Here is a 23,636-nt window from a genome sequence, read left to right as displayed (position 1 = left end):
CCCAGGTCCCCAGGGTCCCTGCCTTGTGACAACGGGGTCTGACTAATGGGATGTGCTGTGCACCCTGGGCCAGGGGCAGGGAAGTCAACCAGACATTTCCCTTTCCCATGGGCCTGCTGCCCCAACCCAACAGCTAATGGGAGCCCTCCAAACATATTGGAACCTTAGGGCTGGGATACACTAGGGATCTGAACTGGTGGTGGCTAAGAGGCTATCCTTGCCCAGTCACCTGCTGAATATGATGTGGCACTGCCAATTGGAGTAGGGACACCACCACCATGCCTTGTCCCAAAATGTTGTGGGGCAAATGCATTCAATCTGACCTTCCCTACACTCACACCCTGGCTCTCACTGGGGACAGAGGGCAACAGTGGTTGCTGGGAAAGGTTGGACAAGGGGAGACTGGGCAGGACCCAGGGCACTAGGAGGTGTGGGAGCAGCCCCCTGGGAACCTGTCCTGGGGAGCCAAGCATGAACAGAGGCTCCAAGTCCCTGGTTCATGCTCCATTATCACACTGGACTACATTGACCAAATACAAAGATAAAATTGCAAATAATTTCAAGACATGGGTTACAGAACTTGAAATTCCAAACACAAGGCCCTTCTGGGCATGAATGTCTGTGTGACTGTACTGGTAGCTTGCCCATAAAGCTGGCCTTTCTGTTTCATAGTGCGGTTTGCTGCTCTGGTCTTGAAGCAGTGACATCCTGGTAGCAATAAGCTTACATTGAAACCAGATCTTGGTTTCTAAATACCATTCTCTAATAAAAGGAAACATTGCTTCTTGGAGAAATGGCTTATTCCTGGTTTGGTACAGGCAATATATAAGGTGAGGCTGTTCGTATGCCAGAAATTAAGAAGGCATTAAAAGACCAGTGGGGTTGTGTCAAAAGGACAAAGGAGCCAGTTTAAGGAGCTCTCAAATTTTGGACAATTGAGCATCAAGAAGAATAATGACTGTCTTTGCTTATGATTGAATAAATTAAAGCCATGAGTATCATGAGTCCATCATGGTAATCAAATGAGAGAAAAAACTCATTAGTGACTGGTGATGACTATTGTATCAACACTTTATTCTGAAAATTGGCAACTAAGGGAAAGAGTTAAGTGTTTACCCTGACTTTTAAGGAAAAACTTAAGTTTGTCTCCATTTGATCCTTCTTTATAGAAGAATGGCAGCTAACAATTGCAAATGGATTTTTACAAAAGCACCATTTTGCCATCTTCCAAGAATATAACCCATTCAGGCAAGGCTTATCAAGGAATGTTCAAACAATTGGGTGACGGATTGATGGAGGCAGTATACTTATGTGGTTCCTAAGTATCACCGCTCAAGTTACTTTTTTAATTGCAAAGAGCAAAACTTAGCTTGGCGGTCATGACCTTAACCCCATGATCACACTTAACACCATTTACAGTGAGATAGCCTTAGGCTCGGTGGTGTAATGTGGTGTGATACAATATGAAGGGCACAGCGTCCCCTGTGTAGTATTCATGCCAAAAAATGTTTAACCTGAATCTAGTCACGCCTCTAAGACCTCTAACATCCAGTTTACAGGTATATTAATTTGTTAGGCTGCCATAACAAAGTACTGCAAACTGAGTGGCTTAAACGACACAAATTTATTATCTGGAGGCTGAAAGTGTGAAATTAGATGTGTGCAGAGTTGATTTCTTCTGAGGGCTGTGAGGCTCTGTTCCACGCTTCTCTCCTAGCTTCTGATGGTTTGCTGGCCATCTTTCATGTTCCTTGATGGGTAAAAGCATCGCCTAGATCTCTACCTTCATGTTTACATGGTGTTGCCCCTGTGTGCATGTCTATCTCCACGTTTCTCCTTTTATAAGATCACCAGTCTTGGTGCAGCCACTATGGAAAACAGTATGGAGATTCTTCAAAAGATTAGGAATAGACTTACCATATGACCCAGGAATCCCACTCCTGGGCTTATATCCAGACGGAACCCTTCTTCAGGATGACACCTGCACCCCAGTGTTCATAGCAGCACTATTTACAATAGCCAAGACATGGAAACAGCTTAAATGTCCATCAACAGATGACTGGATAAAGAAGATGTGGTATATTTATACAATGGAATACTACTCAGCCATAAAACCCGACAATATAATGCCATTTGCAGCAACATGGATGCTCCTGGAGAATGTCATTCTAAGTGAAGTAAGCCAGAAAGAGAAAGAAAAATACCATATGAAATCACTCATATGTGGAATCTAAAAAACAAAAACAAAAACAAACAAACAAACAAAAACAAAGCGTAAATACAGGACAGAAATAGACTCACAGACAGAGAATACAGACTTGTGGTTGCCAAGAGGGCAGAGGGTGGGAAGGGATAGATGGGATTTCAAAATTGTAGAATAGATAAACAAGATTATACTGTATAGCACAGGGAAATATACACAAGATCTTGTGGTAGCTCACAGAGAAAAAAATGTGACAATGAATATATATATGTTCATGTATAACTGAAAAATTGTGCCGTACACTGGAATTTGACACAACATTGTAAAATGATTATAAATCAATAAAAAATGTTTAAAAAAAAAAGTCACCAGTCATTTTGGATTAGGGACCCACCCTGCTCCAGTATGACCTCATCTTAGCTAATTATGTCTGCAACGACCCTATTTCCAAATAACGTCACATTCTGAAGCACTAGGGGTTAGGGCTTTGTAGAGGAGGAAAAATAATTTTCCCTTTTCCTTTCTAGGTTCTTGGCTGAGACCCCCCTGTAATAAAAAGACAGATTAACAGGAGAGAAACAAACAGAAGTTTAATAACATGTATACCTCCTATATACATGGGAGATACCCAGGAAAACTGAGTAATCCCCTCAAATGGCTCAAGCCACACCACCTGAAATACCATCTCCAGCTAAAGACAAAAGACAGATGGGAGGTGGGGAGCCAGTTATGGCAGGCTACCAGGAAAAACACAAAGCAAATGAAATAAACAAGGGTATGGCTGTGATGAAGATTTGAGTCCCTGCCTTCTCCATTAATAAGTTTCTAGAAATTTAGTCATTCTCTCTTCTTGGTACAGAGGACACATCCTTACAAATGGATATCTTACTTATGAATGTAAATGTCCCTTACAAAGAGTAACGTCTACTCACTCAGTTTTCAGAGCTTTTCCTGTTTCTGCTGTTTCTTAAAAAATAGTCAGCCTAAAATAATCCTTATGCCAAAAAGGCATATGTTAAGGTGACAAATTCTGTTCCCCTTCAGCTTCCACATATGATTTTGGGGGACAGACAGAATTCAACTCATAACAACAGGAAATCTTGGAGATAGCAGAATAAGTTAAATATCACCACAAGGAAATCATCAGACAAGTCCCGCATGTGAGACTTTCTATAAAGTCTTTTCAAAAAGATAATGTCATTAAAAAAAAAAAAAAAAAGAAGTAGGGGGATGATTCCAAAAAAACTAAAGAAACCAAATGTATGGATTGTGATTGGATCCTGGTTTAAAAAAGAATATAGACTGGATGTTTTGAGAGTTAAATAATAGTAGGGAGTTCCTATTAATTTTCTTAGGGGTGCTAATGCTATGATAGTTATATATGAGAATGAACTTATATTAAGATATGCAGAGTGAAGTATTTGGGGGGAAGTGTCAGGATGTCTCCAGTTTACTTTTTTTTAAATTAAAGTATAGTTCATTTACAATGTTTCAGGTGTACAGCAAAGTGATTCAGTTTTATATATATATAGGTTATTACAAGATATTGAATATAGTTCCTTGTACTATACAGTAGGTCCTTGTTGTTTATTTTACATACCATAGTGTATATCTGTTAATCCCAAATCCCTAAATTCCAATTTTAAATAGATCAGCAAAATAAAAAATGTATAGACATACATAAAGCAAATTATATATATATAGTATGTATACAGATAAAGCAAATATACCAAAAGGTTAACATTTGTTGAATTTAAATGTTTGTTATCTAAGGTGTTCACTGTACTATTTGTTCAACCTTCCTGTGTGTTTGGAATTTTTCAGAATAAAAGTTGGCAGCAAATAAAGAAGAGAAGATTTTTCAAGAGAAGATTCTGCGTACCTCTCTATTGAAAATGGAGCATGAAAAAATAAAATTCAACAGGCTTAAGGTATAAAAGATGAAAATCCAGTTAGTGAAAAAGAGAAATTCACTGTCAGGGTTGTTAAACAGTTGGGCTGCTTTTCAAGTGATTCCTTCCCTCAAAGTATTCATTACTGGGAGTTGGAGGCCACAGCACAAAGCTCTCAATCAAGAATGATTTGAGGGCCCCCAAAAGACCGGCTGACCTCTAAATATCTCCCCTGCTGGCTTCCCATGTGGCCTGAAATCCCTGTAACCTAGGTCAGTTCTTAGGAATCAAGTATTTTCTCACTATTCTGGGGCCCCCTTTTAAAATGCAAAGCTGGGAGGATGCTGGGGTCCATTAAGTGGGAACCATTGTCTGCAGAGCCAGCACCCGCCCATAGGCCCTCAATTCTAATAGCTCCTTTCTCAACCCCTTTCCACCGCTGAGACGGGACAATATGTGCTCTAAGATACTTTTTGGGTGAAGACACCATTTCAAGAAAGCTTACTTTCTGTGAATAAAATGGGGTGCATAAGGTCATTGCTGTTTTTACTTTGTCAACTGGGTGGCCTCTGAAAGCTTCTTAGAACACTTCAAAGGAAGCCTCCTCGACTCTTCCAGCCCTCCACCCCTTCCCTTTGTAACCGAATTCTTCCTGACCCCAAAGCTTTTCCCTGAATGAAGAGTTTCCAAGGGGTCTAAAAAAAATACCTGAGACAATTAGAGAAATGAAAACCCGGGGGGTCAAGATGAATTGACCCTTGGTGGAGGATTTACATAAATAGGTCCTAACCTCTGGCTGTGAATAAAAGATAAATGCCCCATTAGGGTCAGAACCACAGTTCAAGGGCATTCGCCAGGCCAGGCCTGGCTTCTCTGCTATGTCAGGAATTTCAGGAATGCCACTGATCATTGTGTGTTGGCAGAGCCCGGGGGTGTTGCAGGCAGGCTAACAGAAACCCAGCCCTGCCCACCGGGTGAAACTGCAGCTCTCCCACGCAGCAGATCTGCGAATCGAGAGCGTGGGAAACCCGTCAGTTGAGAGAGGACCCAGAAGTAATGCCCTCGAAAATGGAAAGGAAGCTTTCTCCCGAACGGTGACCAAATTCATATTTTGGATGGTGGTATTAACCTGCAAGATTAGAGGGGAGAAAGGGCATGTCCCCGGAGAAGAGCCATTTGCTCCCCTTACCTGCAGATCAGGTGAGCCGGCACTAGCCTCCTGCAGCCTGAAGGCCTCCGCCCCGTATCCTTCTGCTGCTACCCAAGAACAAAATCTTACAAGGGTGTTACAAGAGAATTTTCAGAAAAAAAAAAAAAAAAAAAAAAAAAAAAAAAAAGGTAAAATAGAGCCCCTCGTACAGACATCAAAATGTACATGTGTTAAAGATTTTATTTTACCCCTAATAACTGAGGGAACGAGCACGTGTTACAACTGATTTAGAAAAGGAGCAGCCCAGATTTATAGGGAATAAAGAATGTTGAAATGAATTGCAAATGGAAAAAAAGAAATGAATTGCAAATGGAGGCAGACCTTTTTTTTCCACCCCCACCCAGGGGTGAAGGAAGTCAATTGAACCAGACAGGACATAATTTTACATGTCTGTCCCTTCCCTACAACGGAGTTCTAAAATAGCTCCTATAGGAAGCAAGTGCTTTAGGCAATAAAGAGTTTTCCATTGAAGTATGACTTTTTCTCTGTAGGGGCAAGAAATTTTGCTTTCTACATATTATCTTAGAGAAATGTCCTTTCTATCTGCTTACCTCTCACCCCTGCCCAGTCTCCCGGCCACTCCCCCCACCCCACCCCCACCACACACAAAAAGGTATACATACTTTTTAAACCAAAGAGTGAAGTGTGCTTGAGAAGCTTTGCCAAAGTTGATTCCCACCTTCCACAATTTTCTACCTTACTTTATTTCTCTGTCACATAAAAATGCATCGAATCCTGTTTGGGTTGTTCCTTGGCAGGATGAGGATGACAAAGATGCCACCTTGCCCATCTCATCTTGTTCTCTGTTGCCCCTCTTGCTCTAAAGCGAAAACACTGGGAGGATGGGAACTTGGGACAGAGAATCCACTTATCCTGCAGCTGTTTTGGCTAGCAAATGCCTCAATTCTGATGGCCATCCTGGGTTTATTTTACTGAGAGTCTCCGAAGTGACCCATTGCGTCATGGAAACAAAGAGCAGGGATATCCTGGATTTACTGCTTAGAAAGTATTTCCCCCATGTTGCATCTGTCGGCTGAAATAAACGCACAGCCTAAAAGTTGAGAGTTATGTTTTATTTGGTGGACATTTCTGAGGATTCGAACCCACTTTGAGCCCGGGATGACAGCCTCTCAGATCGCTCTGAGGGACTGCTCCAAAGAGGTAGGGGAGGAACTAGGATGTATAGGAGTTTTACAACAAAGACCTGCTAGTTGGAACATTAACTAAAGAAAACCAGGCATCTCAAGTTAAAGAATTTAGTGCTTTTCTATGTATGGGAGGGAGCAAATATTTGGGCTCATTGAATTCATTCCTTGACAAGCACCTAGCTATCTAGGGCCACTATCTTGTGCTTTCTTATTCTGAGTCCCTTCAGAGTGCACCATTGTTAGTGGCTGCAGAGGCTGGGCTGCAGGCTTGTCTGCTAATGACTTTATGGTTTCAGCATTCTTTGTTTACTGATATGATTTGCAGTTTTTTCGTTCACACATCCAAGAGGTCAGCTCACCTTTCTAAAGGTTCTGATGCAGGAAAAACGGATGTGGCCGTGTCCCAGGTCTCAGTTGAGTCCCTGGGACATGCCCCGCCAAGTGTGGGTCCTTGTCTTCATGCAGGAAAGAATTTAAGAGTGAGCCACAGTTGAGTAAAGGTAGATTTATTTAGAGATACATCAAAAGGCAAGAGAAAGGCCACAAGGTGTGGGGTTTGGGTGCTCAGATTAAAGTAAAAGTAGGCATATAGTCCATAGACAGAGTGTGGGCCATCTCCAAAGAGGGAGGGAGAGGGGGCAGTGGCGGCCATGAGGCGCCGCCGTGTTGCCAGTTTTTATGGGCTCGGTAGCTTCATATGCTAATAAGTCGAAGGAGCAGTCTAACTAGACTGGGGAAGGGGCTGGGATTCCCAGGAAGCTGGCCATTTCCCATTCTTTGACCTTTCGGGCTAGCCTCGGGACTGTCATGGCGCCTGTGGGCATGTTAGTCACCATGCTAGTGTATTACAATAGGCACATAATAAAGCTCAAGGTCTGCTAGAAGTGAAATCTCCCACCATCTTGAGCCTCAAGGCCCACTGGGGGTTGAATCTTCCACCATTTTGATGTTAATTGCTGTATCATTCCTTGAATGGCTGTGCCCTGCTACCTTCCTGTCTCAGTTCTAACTCTGACCTGGTAGCTAAAGTAACAGATGGAAATGTGGGCTCTTTAGATGGAGCTCTTTCTCCTAAACCTGCATGGAAGTGAAGAGGTGGAGATTCAAAACAAAGCCATGTTGGAGCATTACTTCTCATTGCTGGATTTAATGTCTTATTTTTATATTGTTGCATAAGAAATCAACTCTTAAAAATCATGTGTTTTTGAATTTGGGAAATCTTGTTTGAGGCTCATTTATTTAAAGACAAATCACTAAAAACACCAAACCCACTGGCCCAGGCTTTGACCACCCCCTCTCCCTATTTTCCTCTGGAGCAGTGATGGTGGAGCCACTGCATGAATTTCACTCTATTATTGAATGAAGAAAGCCGAGGCTGGTGATACTGAGAAAGCGTGAGAGAGAAAAAAAGATATCACAGTGACAGCACACTCCTGCAGCGGTCCATCTGAAAGCAAGTAAGTGACCTACTTATTGTTCTGTAAAGCACAAGGCAGACTCTCACACGGAAAAATTGCCCTCAGAAGTGCCTGCGAGACCCTGGTATGAAAAGAAATGTGTGCAGGGCTCTCTTCATAATGGCATGCAGGTATGCGTGTGGGTTAGCAGACATTCCTTTCTGACTCATTACCCATTTTGCCCCTGCGCTCCACCCCCACTCCTTAGTGCTTGAGGCAGTTTTTTTCTGGCTTTCCCTGGGCTGGGACCAATATTGATGGTATCTTGGAGCTCTCAAAAGAGAAGCTGTGCTCCTTTGCACTTTTCTTTTTTTTTTTTTGGTGACTAGTCATTAAGACTTGCTGCCAAGCTCTGTCCAACGAGCATGGCACAGCTGCCTCTCAGCTGAGAGCTCTTACCTGTCACAGTTTCTGGTACTTGTAGACTCTTCTGGCAGTCTGTCAGTTAATACAGATTTACCGGCTAGACAGTGAAACAGACTTTTATGCTACCCTTTTATGCTCAGTACCTGGGACCTGCAAATTAAGTTGACAAAAACAGAGTCCCAGGAGAAACGGATGTTAATACTTCTTACATTCATGGGGGCTTCCCAGAAAAGAAGTGAAATCCCAAAGAAGTTATTAGGCTTGAGTACTTATATACCATTTTAACAAAGGGTGATAAATTGTGGAGAATAACTAGATAAAGGAAAGGAGGTTTGGGCTTTTAGGGGCAATAAATTATGGGATGGTGACTAGGGAATATATGGAGGAAATTAATGATAGACAAAGGCTATTTAATAAGTTTGTTTATTCAGACTCATCTTGGTGCCTTCTCTATCTCAGAGATAAGTGTTGTTCTCTCCCTGGTATGGGAGAAGGGGACAGCTTCACAAGGGAAATTCATGCTCTGCTTTTAGGCAAAGAGCTCTTCTTGTGTTTGCTTTTTCTCAATTGCCTTCAGTTCAAAATAATCCTTGTGCCAAAGTGGCATAATTTTGTTGCCAGAGAGTAGGTTCTTGTCCCACACAGGAAAGAATTCAAGAGCAAGCCGTAGTAAAGTGAGAGCAAGTTTCTTTAGAGAGATACACATTCCATAGGCAGAATGCAGTGCCTCTCAGGTGGGAAAGTGGCCCCGAAGTGTGGGGGTCGTTTGTTTTTATGTTTTTATGGTCTGGGTAATTTCATCTGCTAACAAGTGGGAGGATTAATTCAACCATTTTGGGGGAGGGGTGAGGATTTCCAGGAGTTGGCCCCCTCCCCCAATTTTTGGCCTTTTATGGTCAGCCCATGAACTGTCATGGCACCTGTGGGTGTGTCATTTAGCATGCTAATGTATTACAGTGAGCCTCTAATGAAGCTCAAGGTGTATTGGAAGTCGAATCTTCTGCCATCTTGGGCCAAGTTGGTTCTAACCAGTTTATGTCCTATCCTCAACTGCTGGGTCATTCCTTTAATGGTTGTGCCCTGCCCCCTTCCCTCTTATTTCAACTTGGGGTGTCATATTATGATCCCCTTTGGTGAGAAGGCATCAAAATGCTTTTCAGGGGCTTAAAATACTTGTACCACTAGAATAAGGAAGTGAACTTCTGGCATAGCTTAGAGATCCAGAAGCCGTAGTCGATGAACCCAACTCCATCCTTTGGAGTAGAGGACTTAGAAGTATAGGGGAGCCAAAAGCAGGGATGGGAGCTGAGGAGGAGTTCCAAGAGGGCCTGAGAAAGAGAGTCCTTGGTCAAGAGTTGCCTATGGGCCACAGCTGCCCCTGTTGCCCCAAAGCTACATCTTGAAGTGGGGTGAAGAAAGAGTCAAAGTTTAGAATCTTTTATCCTGAAAAGAGACTGAGGGAGAGAAGAAGAGGGAGAAAGGAGTAATATGATATGAACCTACCCCTGTGCCTCAAGTTCCTGGGAGTTTCTCACTGGTTCTTGTGCCCTGTTGCTCTCTACCCTCTGCAAAAGAAAAATGAAATTGATTGCCTCACAGGCATAGATATAATCACTGATGAAGGGGATCAGAATATGCTACCCTAAAATATGCCACTCTGACATAAAGATAATTTTGAGTTGAAGGCAATTGAGAAGCAGCAGATACAGGAAGAACTCCCCCTTTCTGCCTACAAGCAGGGCATAAATTTCCCTTGGAAACAGTGATATCAACTTCCATTTGTAAAGATGTCCTCTTCTCCCATACCTGGAAGAGGACAAGACTCTTATCAGAGGAAACAACTTGAGTCTGCATAAAAGAGCTTACTGAACAACCCACCATACATTTCTCAGAAACCATCCCATAATTTACTTCCCCTAGGAGCCCAAACCCCTATTCCTTTGTCTGGTCAAACTCCACATTTATTGGCCTTTGTTAAAAGAACTCACTGCCTTTGGTTTTCACTTGCTTTGTGTGAAGCCCCTGTGCACATCAAAATACTAACATCAATAAAAAAACTTCTGCCTTTTCTCCTGTTAGTCTTTTTGTCAGTTTAATTCACAGGCCCCAGGAACTGAACCTAAGAGGGTAGAGGAAATTTTTTTCAGCTATACCATTGTTAGTATTGCCTTGCTTGACTCTGTTTGATTGTTCAAGAAATGAGTTGTTCGATTTAACCCCCCCCCCCCCCATTTCTATTAAACACGTAGTTTAACATTGTGCTGGCTGAGCACCAATTAAGAGATCTCCATAGAGGCTCCTCTAACGTGTTGCTTATTCTGAAAGACAGCAAGTAAGACTCTCATGACCATGTGTTTAAAGTGTGCTTCCCTGAGGGCTGCTGCTTTGTACCTTTGCAGTGTTGCCTTCTTGAGTCCCAGCAGTCCAGGAAAGTTCCCTGGATTCAGACTTTCCCATTATTCTGGAAAATTCATTTTTCCTTTCTTCCACATGGGCCTGCTTAGACAGAGTGACTTTCGACCACTGACTATAAAGTCATGGTCAATTAGAGAAAATGAGTTCTCCATTCCATGCCTTCAGGGCTAGTAACAGAGACCCAGGGACTCCTGAGGTGTCAGAGGGAGGCACCAGGCTAGTCTCCCAGTGAAACCAAGCAGAGAAAAGCAAAGAGAGGAATCATCAGGGGGCCCATAATTATTGTTTGAATTTTATGTTTGTGGTTTAATTCTATAAATCAAAAAAGGGAAATTCACACTGGTTCTGTGTAGCATGTGATAAACCGCAGCATTGCTACCAACAACTTTTTTCTCTCTTTACAAGCTTTGCCTCTTAGCAAAAGTGCGTATTTCGAGTTTTGCAATACCTGACACACAAGTTGTGAAGAAGAGTTTTTCACAGGCCAAAGAGATATAAGGAAAGCAGCAAAGCCTTATATCTGGGACATTTCTGAGGGGTATATGTTCCTCAGAGTATCCAGTTATTCTATGACTAACTTCATTTGCTATGGTTTTTCTTAAGAAGACATTTGTGAAAATATCCAATTATGATTACTGACTACTTCCTGTGAATGATCTGTGATGTCTACACTGATTTCCCCTGAACATTCATACAGTCAGGATGTTTGAAAGCTTGGGCCTCTTCTCCTCTGACATAAATCATTTTCTGTGAAACCTTTCCATGTTAACTTGCAGTACCTGATTCTCAAACGTGATACACATTTAATGTATTGTCTTTTCCCAGAAAATGTCTTTGATGCTAACTGTTTTGCTGTTGGTCTCAAAGTATTTATTCTCTTCTCCTAACCATGGGCCCCAAATCCCACACAATGAGGGTGAGCCACAGAGCAGCAGAGAGAAAAAAAGCACATTGCTTTTCTTCCGTGAAGACTTGCCATCAAATTCCACCTCTGTGTTCTGTGGATACTATTTCACGTTGAGGAAATAGTAGCATTCATGATTTGGTCTTCTGGATTTAATTTAGAGCTACTTCAGTTGGTGCCTTTTTTTTTAAACCTCAAAACAGCAAAATGACAAGCCGTAAATGCCGGCTTTTCTATTCCTTTGGCCCAAGGGGTACTCGAGGCTCAATGCGCATTCATCATCACCAAAATACTGCCTTGTATATATTTTTGAGAGCCAGAGATGAGTTTGTAATGTTTTATAGGCCTGATTCTGCGCTCTATGTCCTTTTCCTTTTTGGTAGTCGACTTGTTGTATCTGTGACGAAAACACTCACTGTGTGTGCGTAAGTAAGTTCAGAACCAGAAACCGACAACAAATAAAGATTCCAATAACTCAGGAGAACCTACCAGATTCTGACCATCTGACAATTTCATCTCGACACCTCCTAGTCTTCAATCATCAGAAAAGGTGATTGAAGCCTTGAGCTCTTGATTTTATCTCAAAGTCCTTTTGCTTTGTGGGTACCTTGGATCTGGAGATAGGGGGAATCAGGCGATCAGATAAAGCCATGGCGAGGGCTGAAAGTTTGCTGGAATGACGCTCGGGGCAGAGTTTAGGCTGTTGGAGCATTTCCTGTGTGCCCTTTGAAACCTCTGAACTCAGCTCTTCAAAGTGAGAGCTACCTTATTCTGTCTTTCCGCTGAACAAGTGTATTTGTTACTTATCATTTTTTTTGGCCACCCCCACCCTAATTGACTTAGCTAACATTGATTTATCAGTGCAAAAGGATTGTGCCGACTGAGTCATAAGTTACACTTTTACCTGACATTATCTGGACCTTCGGAAATGAAAGCATACCAATAATAGACATTTTGTGCACAGGTCTACACACACGCACATGTGTCTTTCTGTTTGCTTCATTCATCATGTTCTCTATACTCCCACTGTTTTTCTCCCCCGACCCCTGCACTCTCGCTCATACTAGTTTCTGAGAGAGTTATGTTTTCTCATGAGCCAAAGGGTCATTTTTCAAGTTGAGTCCTATTAACCTCAGTTACAAACCCTTGGTTTTCTGAAGTTCCTCTTTGCAAAACTCTGTTTTGAGGAGAGAAAATTTATTTCTCTTTCAAGAGCCGGTGTGGTAAGAGGAAACCGAACGAAGCTGGTCTCTGGGTGTGTGTTTGTGCTCATTTGCTGTACAATCAAATACGGATATAGGTCAATAAAAGCTGTTCTTTGATCTCTTGCTACAAAGGATTCATTGTAAATACATTACTGAATAAGAGGGTTACGGCTGCGTAACTGCCCCTTACAAACAGTGCCCTATGCCACCCGTTAGCACATGCAAGAAGTGAGACATCTGGCCTCAGCCTGCCTTGGTTTTTTTTTTTTTTAATTGAGGTAAAAAACACATAAAATTTACCATCTTAACCATTTTTTTCTTATGGTACTTAAAAAAAATTGACGTATAGTTGATTTACAATGCTGTGTTAGTTTCTGGTGTGCAGCATAGTGATTCAGTTATACATATAGATATTCTTTTTCACTATAGGTTATTACAAGATAACGAATATAGTTCTCTGTGCTGTACAGTAGGACCTTGTAATTTACCTATTCTGTATATAGTAGTTTGTATTTGGTAATCCAGACTCCTAGTCTATCCCTCCCTCCCACACCCTTCCCCCAGCATCTTAATCATTTTTAAGTGTATACTTCAGTAGTGTTAAGTATAGCCTCCCTGGGTTTTACTTTGCTGATTTATTTATTTTGATAGGTAGCCACAGTATCATTTCATTTCTGGGTGTCCCCATAAAAGGATAGCGCTCAGGCAGAGAAATAGCCTGAAAAGAACAATAACACGAATAGCCACAAAAACTTAAGCTGCAAGAACTGAATAAAAGCAAACAAGGCCAATATTCCACTAGCTAACTCTTTAGAGTTAATACCTGTTATTACTACATGTCTAGCACTGGCCAAGGCGTTGTAAAGAACCCAGTGAGACATCATCAATGACCTCAAGATGTTTACCCTCCTGTTCTGGGATGAAGGTATCAGAGTAAATCACGTTCACTAAAACGGGAGTCAAGACTTCAGCCTTATCTACCTCACTCAGTGATTGTATACAGAGGCACATTTCCTTTTACCCATAAATGTACAGTCTGTGTAATTAAGTAGCAAAGCAGAGCAGCCTGTTGAAAAGGCCATTGTCTAAAGTCACAGGACCTATCTAGGTGTGACAAACAACCCATGGTGGCAGGGGATTTAGGACCAACCTCTGCTGAGTGCTGGTGTTGGGCCATTGTGGCCCATGGGAATCTTGATGCGAGAACAGGGGAAAAGGCCTTGTGAAAGTGATGCAGTCTTGACCGTGAATTTCAGCCTTCCACAGTCAGTGTCTAAGCCTTTCTCCTCTTACCTGCCTTGTGAGACTGAAGGGCAAACTGGAACCCAAAAGATACCGCCCCTGCCCACCAAATTGCTTGACTGTCAAGACAAATAAAAGAAAAACATTCCCCATCCTCCCTTCCTTCTTTCCTTCCTTTTTTATAGATGTGTCTGGGTGTGGGATGAGCTGTCGTGAAGATGTGGATCATGAAATCCCTTTTTTTCACTTTATCATATTTTTATCGAGGTGAAATTCACATGCCATTAAATTAACCATTTTATCATTTGAAATGTAAATTGAGCACTGTGCAGACATCAGTGTTACATTGTTCCAGAACTTTTTTGTTTATCTCTAAAGGAAACTCCGTAACAATTAATCAGTCCCTCATTGCCCTGTTTTGATCCTGAAATCCCTAACACAAAGCTGGTGTGTGTTCCATTCCCAGCTCCCAGATCCCATTTAGATGACGTCCCTGCAATTTTTACACTGCTTGCTATCATAGTCAGCCTTCAGCTACAGGCCATTCACTTCAGCCAAGTTGATCATCTAACAAAAGTGATCATTCGTATGAAGGCATTTATCATCTCTCATGCACTAAGGAAATGGGAATGATATGATTTCAATTTTTATATGATTAAAGTAAACCTTTCAAATGTAACTTCTCGGCTGTTTCCTGTAAAGGCAGCATCTCCCACCCTGGGTTCTGGTGGGTGGGAAAGATGGAGGAAGGGAATTGACTTTCTCTGGTTCACACTGGATGTCAAACCCAGCCGACCTACCTCTCCTCCAGTCTGAGTCAGTGACTCTCATTTGTTTTCGTTTTTTTCTTGTTTGCCTTGACCTATGCTGCAATCAGTACGTACACGTGTACAACGCCCCCACAAGCAAATCCACTCGACAAAGCGTACTGGGCTACATCATTGCTATGGTGATAACCTTGAATCTGCTCTAATTTGTGAAAGAGGACGTCATTCAGAAAGTTCCATACTTTATTATTAACAAATTACTTATGACTCACCTCATAAATGACCCTGACAACAACCGTGATTGTGACTCAATGTTCCCAGCCTCAGTCTGACGCTCTGGCAACAGAATTGTTCTGTTTTCTCTTGTATTGACTCCAGTTCTGGGAGGCTTCCAGCTCCTTTCAGTTCAATGATTTCTATTCAGTTCCACAAACACCGAGCGCCTACTCTGCTCAAGTACTCAGATGGGCTCGGGGGACACAGACATAAAGCAGACCTGGTTTCCACCTTCCCGATGCTCATGCAGTCTAGTGACAAGCTGCTTCCATAATGCTCTCCCCAACTCCCTCTCTCCTTGGTTCCTTCTGGTCCCAGGTTTCTCTCTTCTCCCTGCAACTGAGGTCCAGCAAGGCTTGTAAGGGCCCTCTCTGGGGTATTTGAGACTCCTCTTTGCTTTCATAGGTCTCTGGATTTATATTTATCATTATATTACAAGGTACACTGTATTGCCTCTTAGCCTATGTGCCAGATGCTATGTGCTTAACCCTCACTCATCCTCCCAACCCTATGAAGCAGGTGCAGATGAGGAAACTAAAGCTAAAAAAGCCAAGTAGTCTGTCCACAATCACATAAGCAGTAGCAGAAGGGTCCTGGCCTAAACCAGGCAGTCTGATTCCAGAATCTTTGTACTATTCTAAAAGTGAAGCAAAACTTGGTACCCATGATCTATAACCATCAAGTGTGTGGCATTTAAGCAAATATTCTGACCATGATTATTTGAAGACCCTGTACATTTTGCCATTTCTATATAATCTCTGATTCATGATATTGGGTCTTAAGAATATTTTATGACAGCTATGTCCACTAAAATCTTTTTTTCCCTTCTTAACAGAGTCACTGGGGAATTAAACGCAGGACCTTGTGCAGGCCAAGCACATGCTCTACCACTGAGCTCTACCCTCCTGCCACCCCCTCCACTAAAATCTTAATACACTTATGGCAAGGATTAAAAAAATACAAATAACTTTAAAGAAGACCCAGTGTTAACCACCCCCCCCCTCCAATCCCATGAGGTGTACCAGGATTCTAGCCTAATTGGCAAGCAGGCACATTTCCCATGAGGTCCATCAACCTGTTGATGACATAGGGCCCCGTGCCAGAGCCCACACAGTGGATTCGAGCATGGGGCAGAGCCCTGGACTCTGAGCCAAAGCTTTTGTGGAGAAACAGCTTTCACTGCGTAGTAAAGAGGCTTGGATTTGCTCTGTTTTGTTTCTGTTATGAGAAATGGCCGGAGGGCTGCCTGGTGCAGCCAGTAAGGTGGAATCAATGAGAAGCACGTTTCCCAAATGAAGACACCAATATTATCTGTGTGGTTAATCTGTAGTGCCTACCACCTCGTGACCCTTCATGAAGCTTTGAATCCTGTAAATACAAATGGATTTTTCAATTCACTTTGCATTTAAAATTGCCCAGGTCTGGGAGAAATTGGTCGTTACCATGGTAGCCAGCCTACATACCAGAAAGTTTTCTAAAGTATTATTTTCTTTGCCTGGGCTTCAATTAAGAACTCGGGCGGGGGGGAGGTGGGTTCTACAGACCTTTAATATGTGAGATCCACAGTCTAAGAGCTGGGCACATATTTCCCCCACTTATGAAAAGCCAAGGCCAAGGATCAGACTGGCTACGCAGGGACCCTGGAAGGTCCCTGGACCTCTATGTATTTCCGGTGTGAGTACTGTTAGGAAGCAACCGGAACTGGCCAAAAAACCCCCAAACCTGCCATGTGTTCTAGAATACTCCCGCACACTCAAAAAGATAGGCCCAGTGTTGAAGAAGGAGTGCTTGTCTTCCTGTTAGAAAGTCCACATGAAGCAGGATGCCTGGCTCCAGGTCAATGAAGAGTATATTGTTTTATCCTTCTCTGCACAGAGCAAAGCAGATTAAGAAATGGGCTTAGATGCTCCTCCTACAGTTTCCCCCAGGATCCTCTCTGTTCTGTCTATTGACCTGCTCCCCAAACCGGACTGTTAATTTCAAAGGGGCCAGAGCTGTGCTTGTCTTGTTCATCCCGTAGCAAGGACTTAATGTTTTCTGAAATGATGAAATGACTGAATGAATGAAGCTTTATTATTTTTTTTAACTTCTTTAACTTTTTAAAATATTTTATTTATTTATTATTGTATTATTTAATTATTTTGTTTTGGCAGTGGCGGGGGTAGAGGTAATTAGGCTTATTTATTTTTAGAGGAGGTACTGGGGATAGAACCCAGGACCTCATGCATGCAAAGCATGCACTCTACTACTTGAGCTATACCCTCCCCCCTGAATGAAGCTTTAAAATAATGCTCATTCGATGAAAAATTGAGAATAGACCACAACCTTTATGTAATTCAGTGATCTGATTAGAGCCAGGATGGAGAGAAAGGGAAGCTGTTGAAAGACATTGAGGCTCTGGGATGAGAAAGGAGGACATCCTCCCACTTATGACAACATGGATGGACCTTGGGCGCATTAAGCTAAGCAAGATAGGGAAGACAAGTACTGTAGAGAATCATTTATCTATGGAATCTAAAAAAGTGAAACCAATAAAAAACCGTAAAATGGTGGTTATCAGGAAATGGGGGGCCAGGGGGATAAGAGAGATGGTTCTTAAGGGTACCAACCTGTAAAGAATAGTAATTGAGCTATAGAGATCTAATGCACAGTATAATTACTATAGACAATAATATTGTACTGTAATTACATAATGTGATAAATATCGATATATGGGCAAACATATTACAATATATAAATGTATACCTTAAATTTATAGAATGTTATATGTCAAATTTATTCAATTAAAAAATTTAGATAGGATTTATATACCATAAAAAAAGAAATAGAAGCTCTGGGAGCATGCCATTTTACTCAAAAATAGAAGAGTTGTGTGTGGTGGGGATATGGCTCAGTGATAGAGCATGTGCTTAGCATGCGCAAGGTCCTGGGTTCACTCCCCAGTGCCTCCATTAAAAAAGAAAGAGATAGGAGAGTTGTGGTGAGCACTGGGAAAGGAGCATTTTGGCTGATCAGAGGCAAATCAGGGTGGGGTTTAGATGCTTAGAAAAGAAAATGACCAGATGAGGGTGATTTGGTAATTTAGGCGGGGGCAGAAAAGCACAATGGGAAGGAGGCTGGAGATACCATCGAGACTGAAATGAAATCCTAGAGAATCAGAAAACAATCTCCTTCCTGGAGCTAAGATTGCTGGCCTGCAGCTGGAGCGGGGAGGGTGAGAGAGGAAAAGGGCTGGGAAAAGGAGAACAGCAGATTAACTGAGCAGCATCCCACTGGTTCTGCCAACGGCCAGGTGTGACTTATGCCCGAGGCAACTCTGAGATAATTTCACAGTCCAGAGGTTTTTGACCAAGATGCTGACTCTTCAGTGGAGAGGGTCCTGGAGGGGCTGCCTGCCTTCCAAGTGTGCAGGCCCAGGGTAGGCAAACCAAGGTCCTTTGGCCAAATCCAGTCTGCCACTTGTTTCTGTAAGTAAAGTTTTACTGGCTCACAGTCACTCCCATTTGTTCACATATTGTCCATGGCTGCTTTCCTGCTACAGTGGCAGAGTAGTTGCAACAGAGACTATTTGACCCACAAAGTCTAGACTCTTAACTATTTACTCAAGTTTGCAGACCATGGTGTAGACAGTCGGTCCTGCGGGCCTCTCTGTGTCCTCCGTGGTGATATGCGGGGAGTAGACTGAGCATGGTGTGCAGAGTGGAAGTCCTGCCCTGGCTCCGGTCTTGGTTCATCATAGACAAGTCACTTAACCTCCCTGAAGCATGCTGTGCCAATCATGGTGTGGATCATAATTACTCCGCTTTCTACTTTTCAGAGTCCTGGGAGAAGCAAATAGGAGAAGCTGTGGGGAAATTACCCACAAAGTGCTTCAGTAAGTTGTCCCCCAGGACAGCCAGCCCAGGCATTAAGGAGTTGTCACATGGGGCAGGGGTGGAATTTTTGTCATACACCTTCTCCTAAGAAATCCGTGGCAAAGCCTCTATCCTATGATTTTTTTCCCCATTTTTAAAATTGTGGTAAAATATACAGAACATAAAATTTATCATCTTAAACATTTTTAAAATTAATTTGGGAGGGAGGTAATTAGGTTTGTTTGTTTATTTATTTAATAATTATTTTTAATGGGGGTACTGGGGGTTGAATCTGGGACCCTGTGCATGCTAAGCACATGCTCTACCACTGAGCTATATACCCTCCTCTCCTTAAACATTTTGAAGTGTACATTTCAGTGCTATTAAATTCATTCATAATGTTGTATAACCATAACCACCATCAATTTCGAGAACTCTTCTCATCTTGTAAAACTGAAAGTCTATATTCATTAAACAATAACTGCCCATTTTCCCCTCCCACCAGGCCCTCCAAACCACCATTCTGCTTTTTGTCTCTGTGACTATGATTACTCAAAGTACTCAAACCATGGGCTACTTCAGATATTTCATATAAATGGAATCACACAATATTTGTCTTTTTTGTGACTGACTTGTTTCACTTAGCATAATGTCCTCAGCATTTATCCATGTTGTAGCATGTGTCAGAATTTCAGTCCTCTTTAAGGCTGAATAATAGTCCATTGTATGGACAGACCACATTTTGCTTACTCATTTATTTATCAATGGACACTTGGGTTGCTTCCGTGTTTTAGCTATTGTGAATAATGCTGCTATGCACGTGGGTGTACAAATCTCTTTGAGACCCTGCTTTCAATTCTTCTGGGTATATGTTGATTTTTCTGAGTTTAATTTCATCATTGAAAATTAGGAGTTTTTCATAAAATTTGGAAAAGTTTCAGGCATTATTTCTCTAAATATTTTTGTCTGCCCCCTTTTCCCTCTCCTTTCTTTCCTGTACTCCTATTATGCATATGTTGGTATGCTTAAAGATGTCTCAGCTGTCTCTGAGACTCTTCATTTTCTTCTTTCTTTTGTTCAGATTACTTAATCTCATTTGATTTACCTTCAGTCTCCCTGATTCTTTCTTCTGTCAGCTCAGATCTGCCGCTGAGCCCCTCTAGTAACTTTTTCATTTCAGTTATACTTTTCAATGCTATTCTTTCTCTTTGGTTCTTTAAAAAAATGTGTATTTTTAATTGACATTCTTTATTTCATGAGCTGTGTTATCATACCTTTATTTTTTTTAAAATGCTTTCCTTTGGTCTTTAAGCATATTTTTTATATTATAGATGCTCTGAAGTCTGTTTCTCCGAAGTCCAACATCTTGGCCCCTTCAAAGGCAGCTTCTATTGCCTGGTTTGCCTGTGTATGGGTCACAGTTTCCTGTTTTTTTTTTTTTTTTTTTTTTTTTTTCTTTTTTGGACTGTCTTACCATTTTGGGGGAAATTTGGATATTTTATAGAAATATGTTGTATTAACTCTGGATTCTGATTACTCTGGTCCAGTTCCCTCCTGCCCACCTCTTACCAGGCTTCTTGCTCATGTTGCTGGTTTTATGTTGTTTGCTTATTTGTTTACTGACTTGCCTGGGCTAATTCTGTGAAATCTGTTTCTCTTGCAGTGTGGGATATGACTCTCTTGGGATATGACTGCTCAGATATTTTTTCCCTTGTTCTTATTTTAAGCCTGGCATCCTGAGGGGTCATCCATGGTCAGCATAGCTTATTAGTCAGTCAGGGATTGGCCAGAGGCTGAGCTTATGCCACTGAGGCAGTAAGCCTTTCATCCTTTGCTGTTGGATCTGTGTGTGGCTTGGGGACTGCTTTCAAAGTTCAGAGCCTTAGCAAGTATGTTCCACATTCAGTCAGGGAGTGGGAGCTCACAAGTACCCTTTCTGGATGCTCCTGAGAGGGCATAGTCTTGCATGTACACACATCTTTCTGGAGCATCAGGGAGAAGTATGATCTTAGGAGAGGCTTCTTGGCCCATCTCTTTTCCTGGATCTCCCTGTTGAATTTCTGGCTTGGTCCTCCATTTTTGTTTGCCTGCGCTAGTGTTGTGTAGCTGTTAGTCTTCTCTCATTGCTAGCCAGTATCATCTCTGTGGTTTTTGACAATACTCCTGGGCATAGATTTCTCCACACTCTGTTCCAAATAAAGTCACCTCTCTTAGGCAGAGCTTCAGATCTGCTGGTCTTCACTGTGTTTCATACCCTCTCCTCCTCCTCCCCACCACACCCCAAGAAGGGTTGGAGCTATAGGGACATATATGAACAACTGTTCTTCATGGCCCTGCTTTTCCATCCCAGAGTCTACCCTCTGTTCTACAAATCTGGAGGGGTAAGGGGAAGGTAGAGAGAGGAGCCACCCCACCTAAAGTGGAACCTCCACACTGTGGAACCAGAGCTGGGGTCTTTATGGGCTGCCCTCCCCACCCAGAATAGATCTTCTACAATACAGAGCTGGGGGGTGGGGAATGGGAGCAGCTCCTGGTTCAAACGTCACAGGCTCCCATTGTTCTTACTGAGATTCAGTAGATTTTTATTGAACAAAGGATTCTCAATTTATGGTTGTATTTTTTTAACAGTTTCCCTCAATTTTATTCATCACTGTTTCTGGGGAGAGGATTGCTGAAATCCTTATACAGCCACTGTAGAAGTCCCACCCCCATCCTATGATTTTTTCTTTTTATTGAAGTATAGTCAGTTTACAATGTTGTGTCAGTTTCTGGTGTACAGCACAATGCTTCAGTCATACATGAATATACATACATTTGTTTTCATATTATTTTTCACCATAATCTTCTAGAAGATACCAAATATAGCTCCCTGTGCTATACAGTGTAAACTTATTTATCTATTTTATATATACCAGTTAGTATCTGCAAATCTCAAACTCCCAATTTATCCCTTCCCACCCCCTTCCCCACTGGTAACCATAAGTTTTTTTTCTATGTCTGGGAGTCTGTTTCTGTTTTATAAGTAAGTTCATTTGTCTGTTTCTTTCTTGTGATTTTTTTAGCATTATTTTTTATTTGTTTGCTTTGTTTTTGTATTTTTTGAGGGGAGGAGCTAATTGGGTTTATTTATTTATTTATTTATTTATTTATTTATTTATTTATTTATTTATTTATTTATTTATTTTAATGGAGGTGCTGGGGATTAAACCCAGGACCTCGTACATACTAAGCATGCGCTCTACCACTTGAGCTACACCCTCCCCTACTATGATGTTTTGACAGCAACAGCTGGATGCTTCTTGTTCTGTGAAAACATCAGATTCATGGAATTTGGGGGTTCATCACCAAAGTGCACGCGGAAACTCAGGCTGGTTCCCTCTAGCCTTGTTCCCTGGTGAGGCACACTGCTTGTACTCTTTACTGAGGTGGATGGTTTTGGCCATACCCTGTTGGGGTCCCTACTGAGTTTTTGCCTCTCTGTTACAAGTGTTTGGCAGCATGAATAGAATTTGTGCAACTCTAGGTCTGGGAAGATTGACAACCTGATAACAAAAGACAGTTCATATCTTTTCATGGGGCCCTGGTTAGGCTCTCCTGACCTTTGCCTACACCGCTCACCAGATTCAGTGAGCATATACCCAGGTTGTCTGTGGCCCAGTTCCCTGCGTCTTACTCTTCTTCCCACTTACCTCGATTAATTATTCCAGATACCTTGGGTCCAGCAGGCATCACACAATAGATATTCTATTCATTGTTTTTGCCTCTGCCTCTCTCTTACCAGAGTTGCAACCCCTTTGAAGCAGAAAATCTCATCTCATCCAGGAGAGTACCTGATATATTATGGAGGTGGTAGCATTTGTAATTGTAACAACTAAATATTATTATAATAATGGTATCTAAAATTAAGTGCTAACTTTGGCCCAGAAACTGTTCTGAACACTTTACATTTATTCACTCATTGAAGCCTCCCAGCCACCCTACCTGGGGTGTATTATTATCGTCTACGTTTTGCAGATGAGAAAACTGAGGCACAGAGCATGTAAGTAATCTCTCAATAAACCCTTGCTAATCTATATCTGCTAAGAGAATAAGAATTTGGGGGGAAAAAGTCAACTGCAGAAAAGGCAGCCAAGCCACCTCAAGTGTCAGATATACCTAAGCCCAGAGACACAAAGGAGACAATCGAGTTTGCTGATCTTTTTAATTTTTATTTTATTTTTATTGAAGTATAGTCAATTTACAATATTGTGTTAGTGATTGCCATGTATATATATATATATATATAAATATTCCCTTTTGGATGCTTTTTCAATATAGATTACAATCTTGTTTGGATGTTGGGCGGACAATGAATTTGTGGTTCTACGGCTTTGAAGCAACACCATCCCTCACATGTGGCTCAGTCACTTTATCCAGAGGCTTTGGGGTGCTCATGGGGTGGGGGGTTTGAGGCTCTCCCCTGCTGCCATCTCCCAGAATTGCCCAGGCAACCTCCTGAGGGTGGGCTGCTCAGGTCACTAAGGAGCTCCTTGCAAGGGGGCACATGTGCTCTCCGGCCTGAAATCTTTTATCATTTAAATTTCCTTCCCGGTGGTGCAGCAGCAAAGGGTATTTTTGAGATGGCAATTTTTTCTTTCCCTCTCTCTCTTTTAAAGTTAAAGCTAGAAACCTGTGACTATCCTGGAGCCATTTCTTTT

At 42.0% G+C, this 23,636-nt stretch overlaps 1 long non-coding RNA gene across 1 annotated transcript in view; it reads left to right on the top strand.

The window, feature by feature from the left end:
* Nucleotides 1-4,023: 4,023 nt before the first annotated feature.
* The window catches only part of LOC116661975, an 83,659-nt gene continuing 64,046 nt past the window's right edge, over nt 4,024-23,636 (top strand). The window contains exons 1-2 of the long non-coding RNA XR_004317937.1: nt 4,024-4,134; nt 7,773-7,910. This is a non-coding gene — a long non-coding RNA (uncharacterized LOC116661975). The remainder of the gene's footprint in view (nt 4,135-7,772; nt 7,911-23,636) is intronic.

This window comes from Camelus ferus, chromosome X, assembly GCF_009834535.1.
Source record: "Camelus ferus isolate YT-003-E chromosome X, BCGSAC_Cfer_1.0, whole genome shotgun sequence".
Lineage (NCBI taxonomy): Eukaryota > Metazoa > Chordata > Mammalia > Artiodactyla > Camelidae > Camelus > Camelus ferus.
Note: the sequence above shows the minus strand (reverse complement) of the source record. Positions and strands in the feature narration are given on the sequence as shown.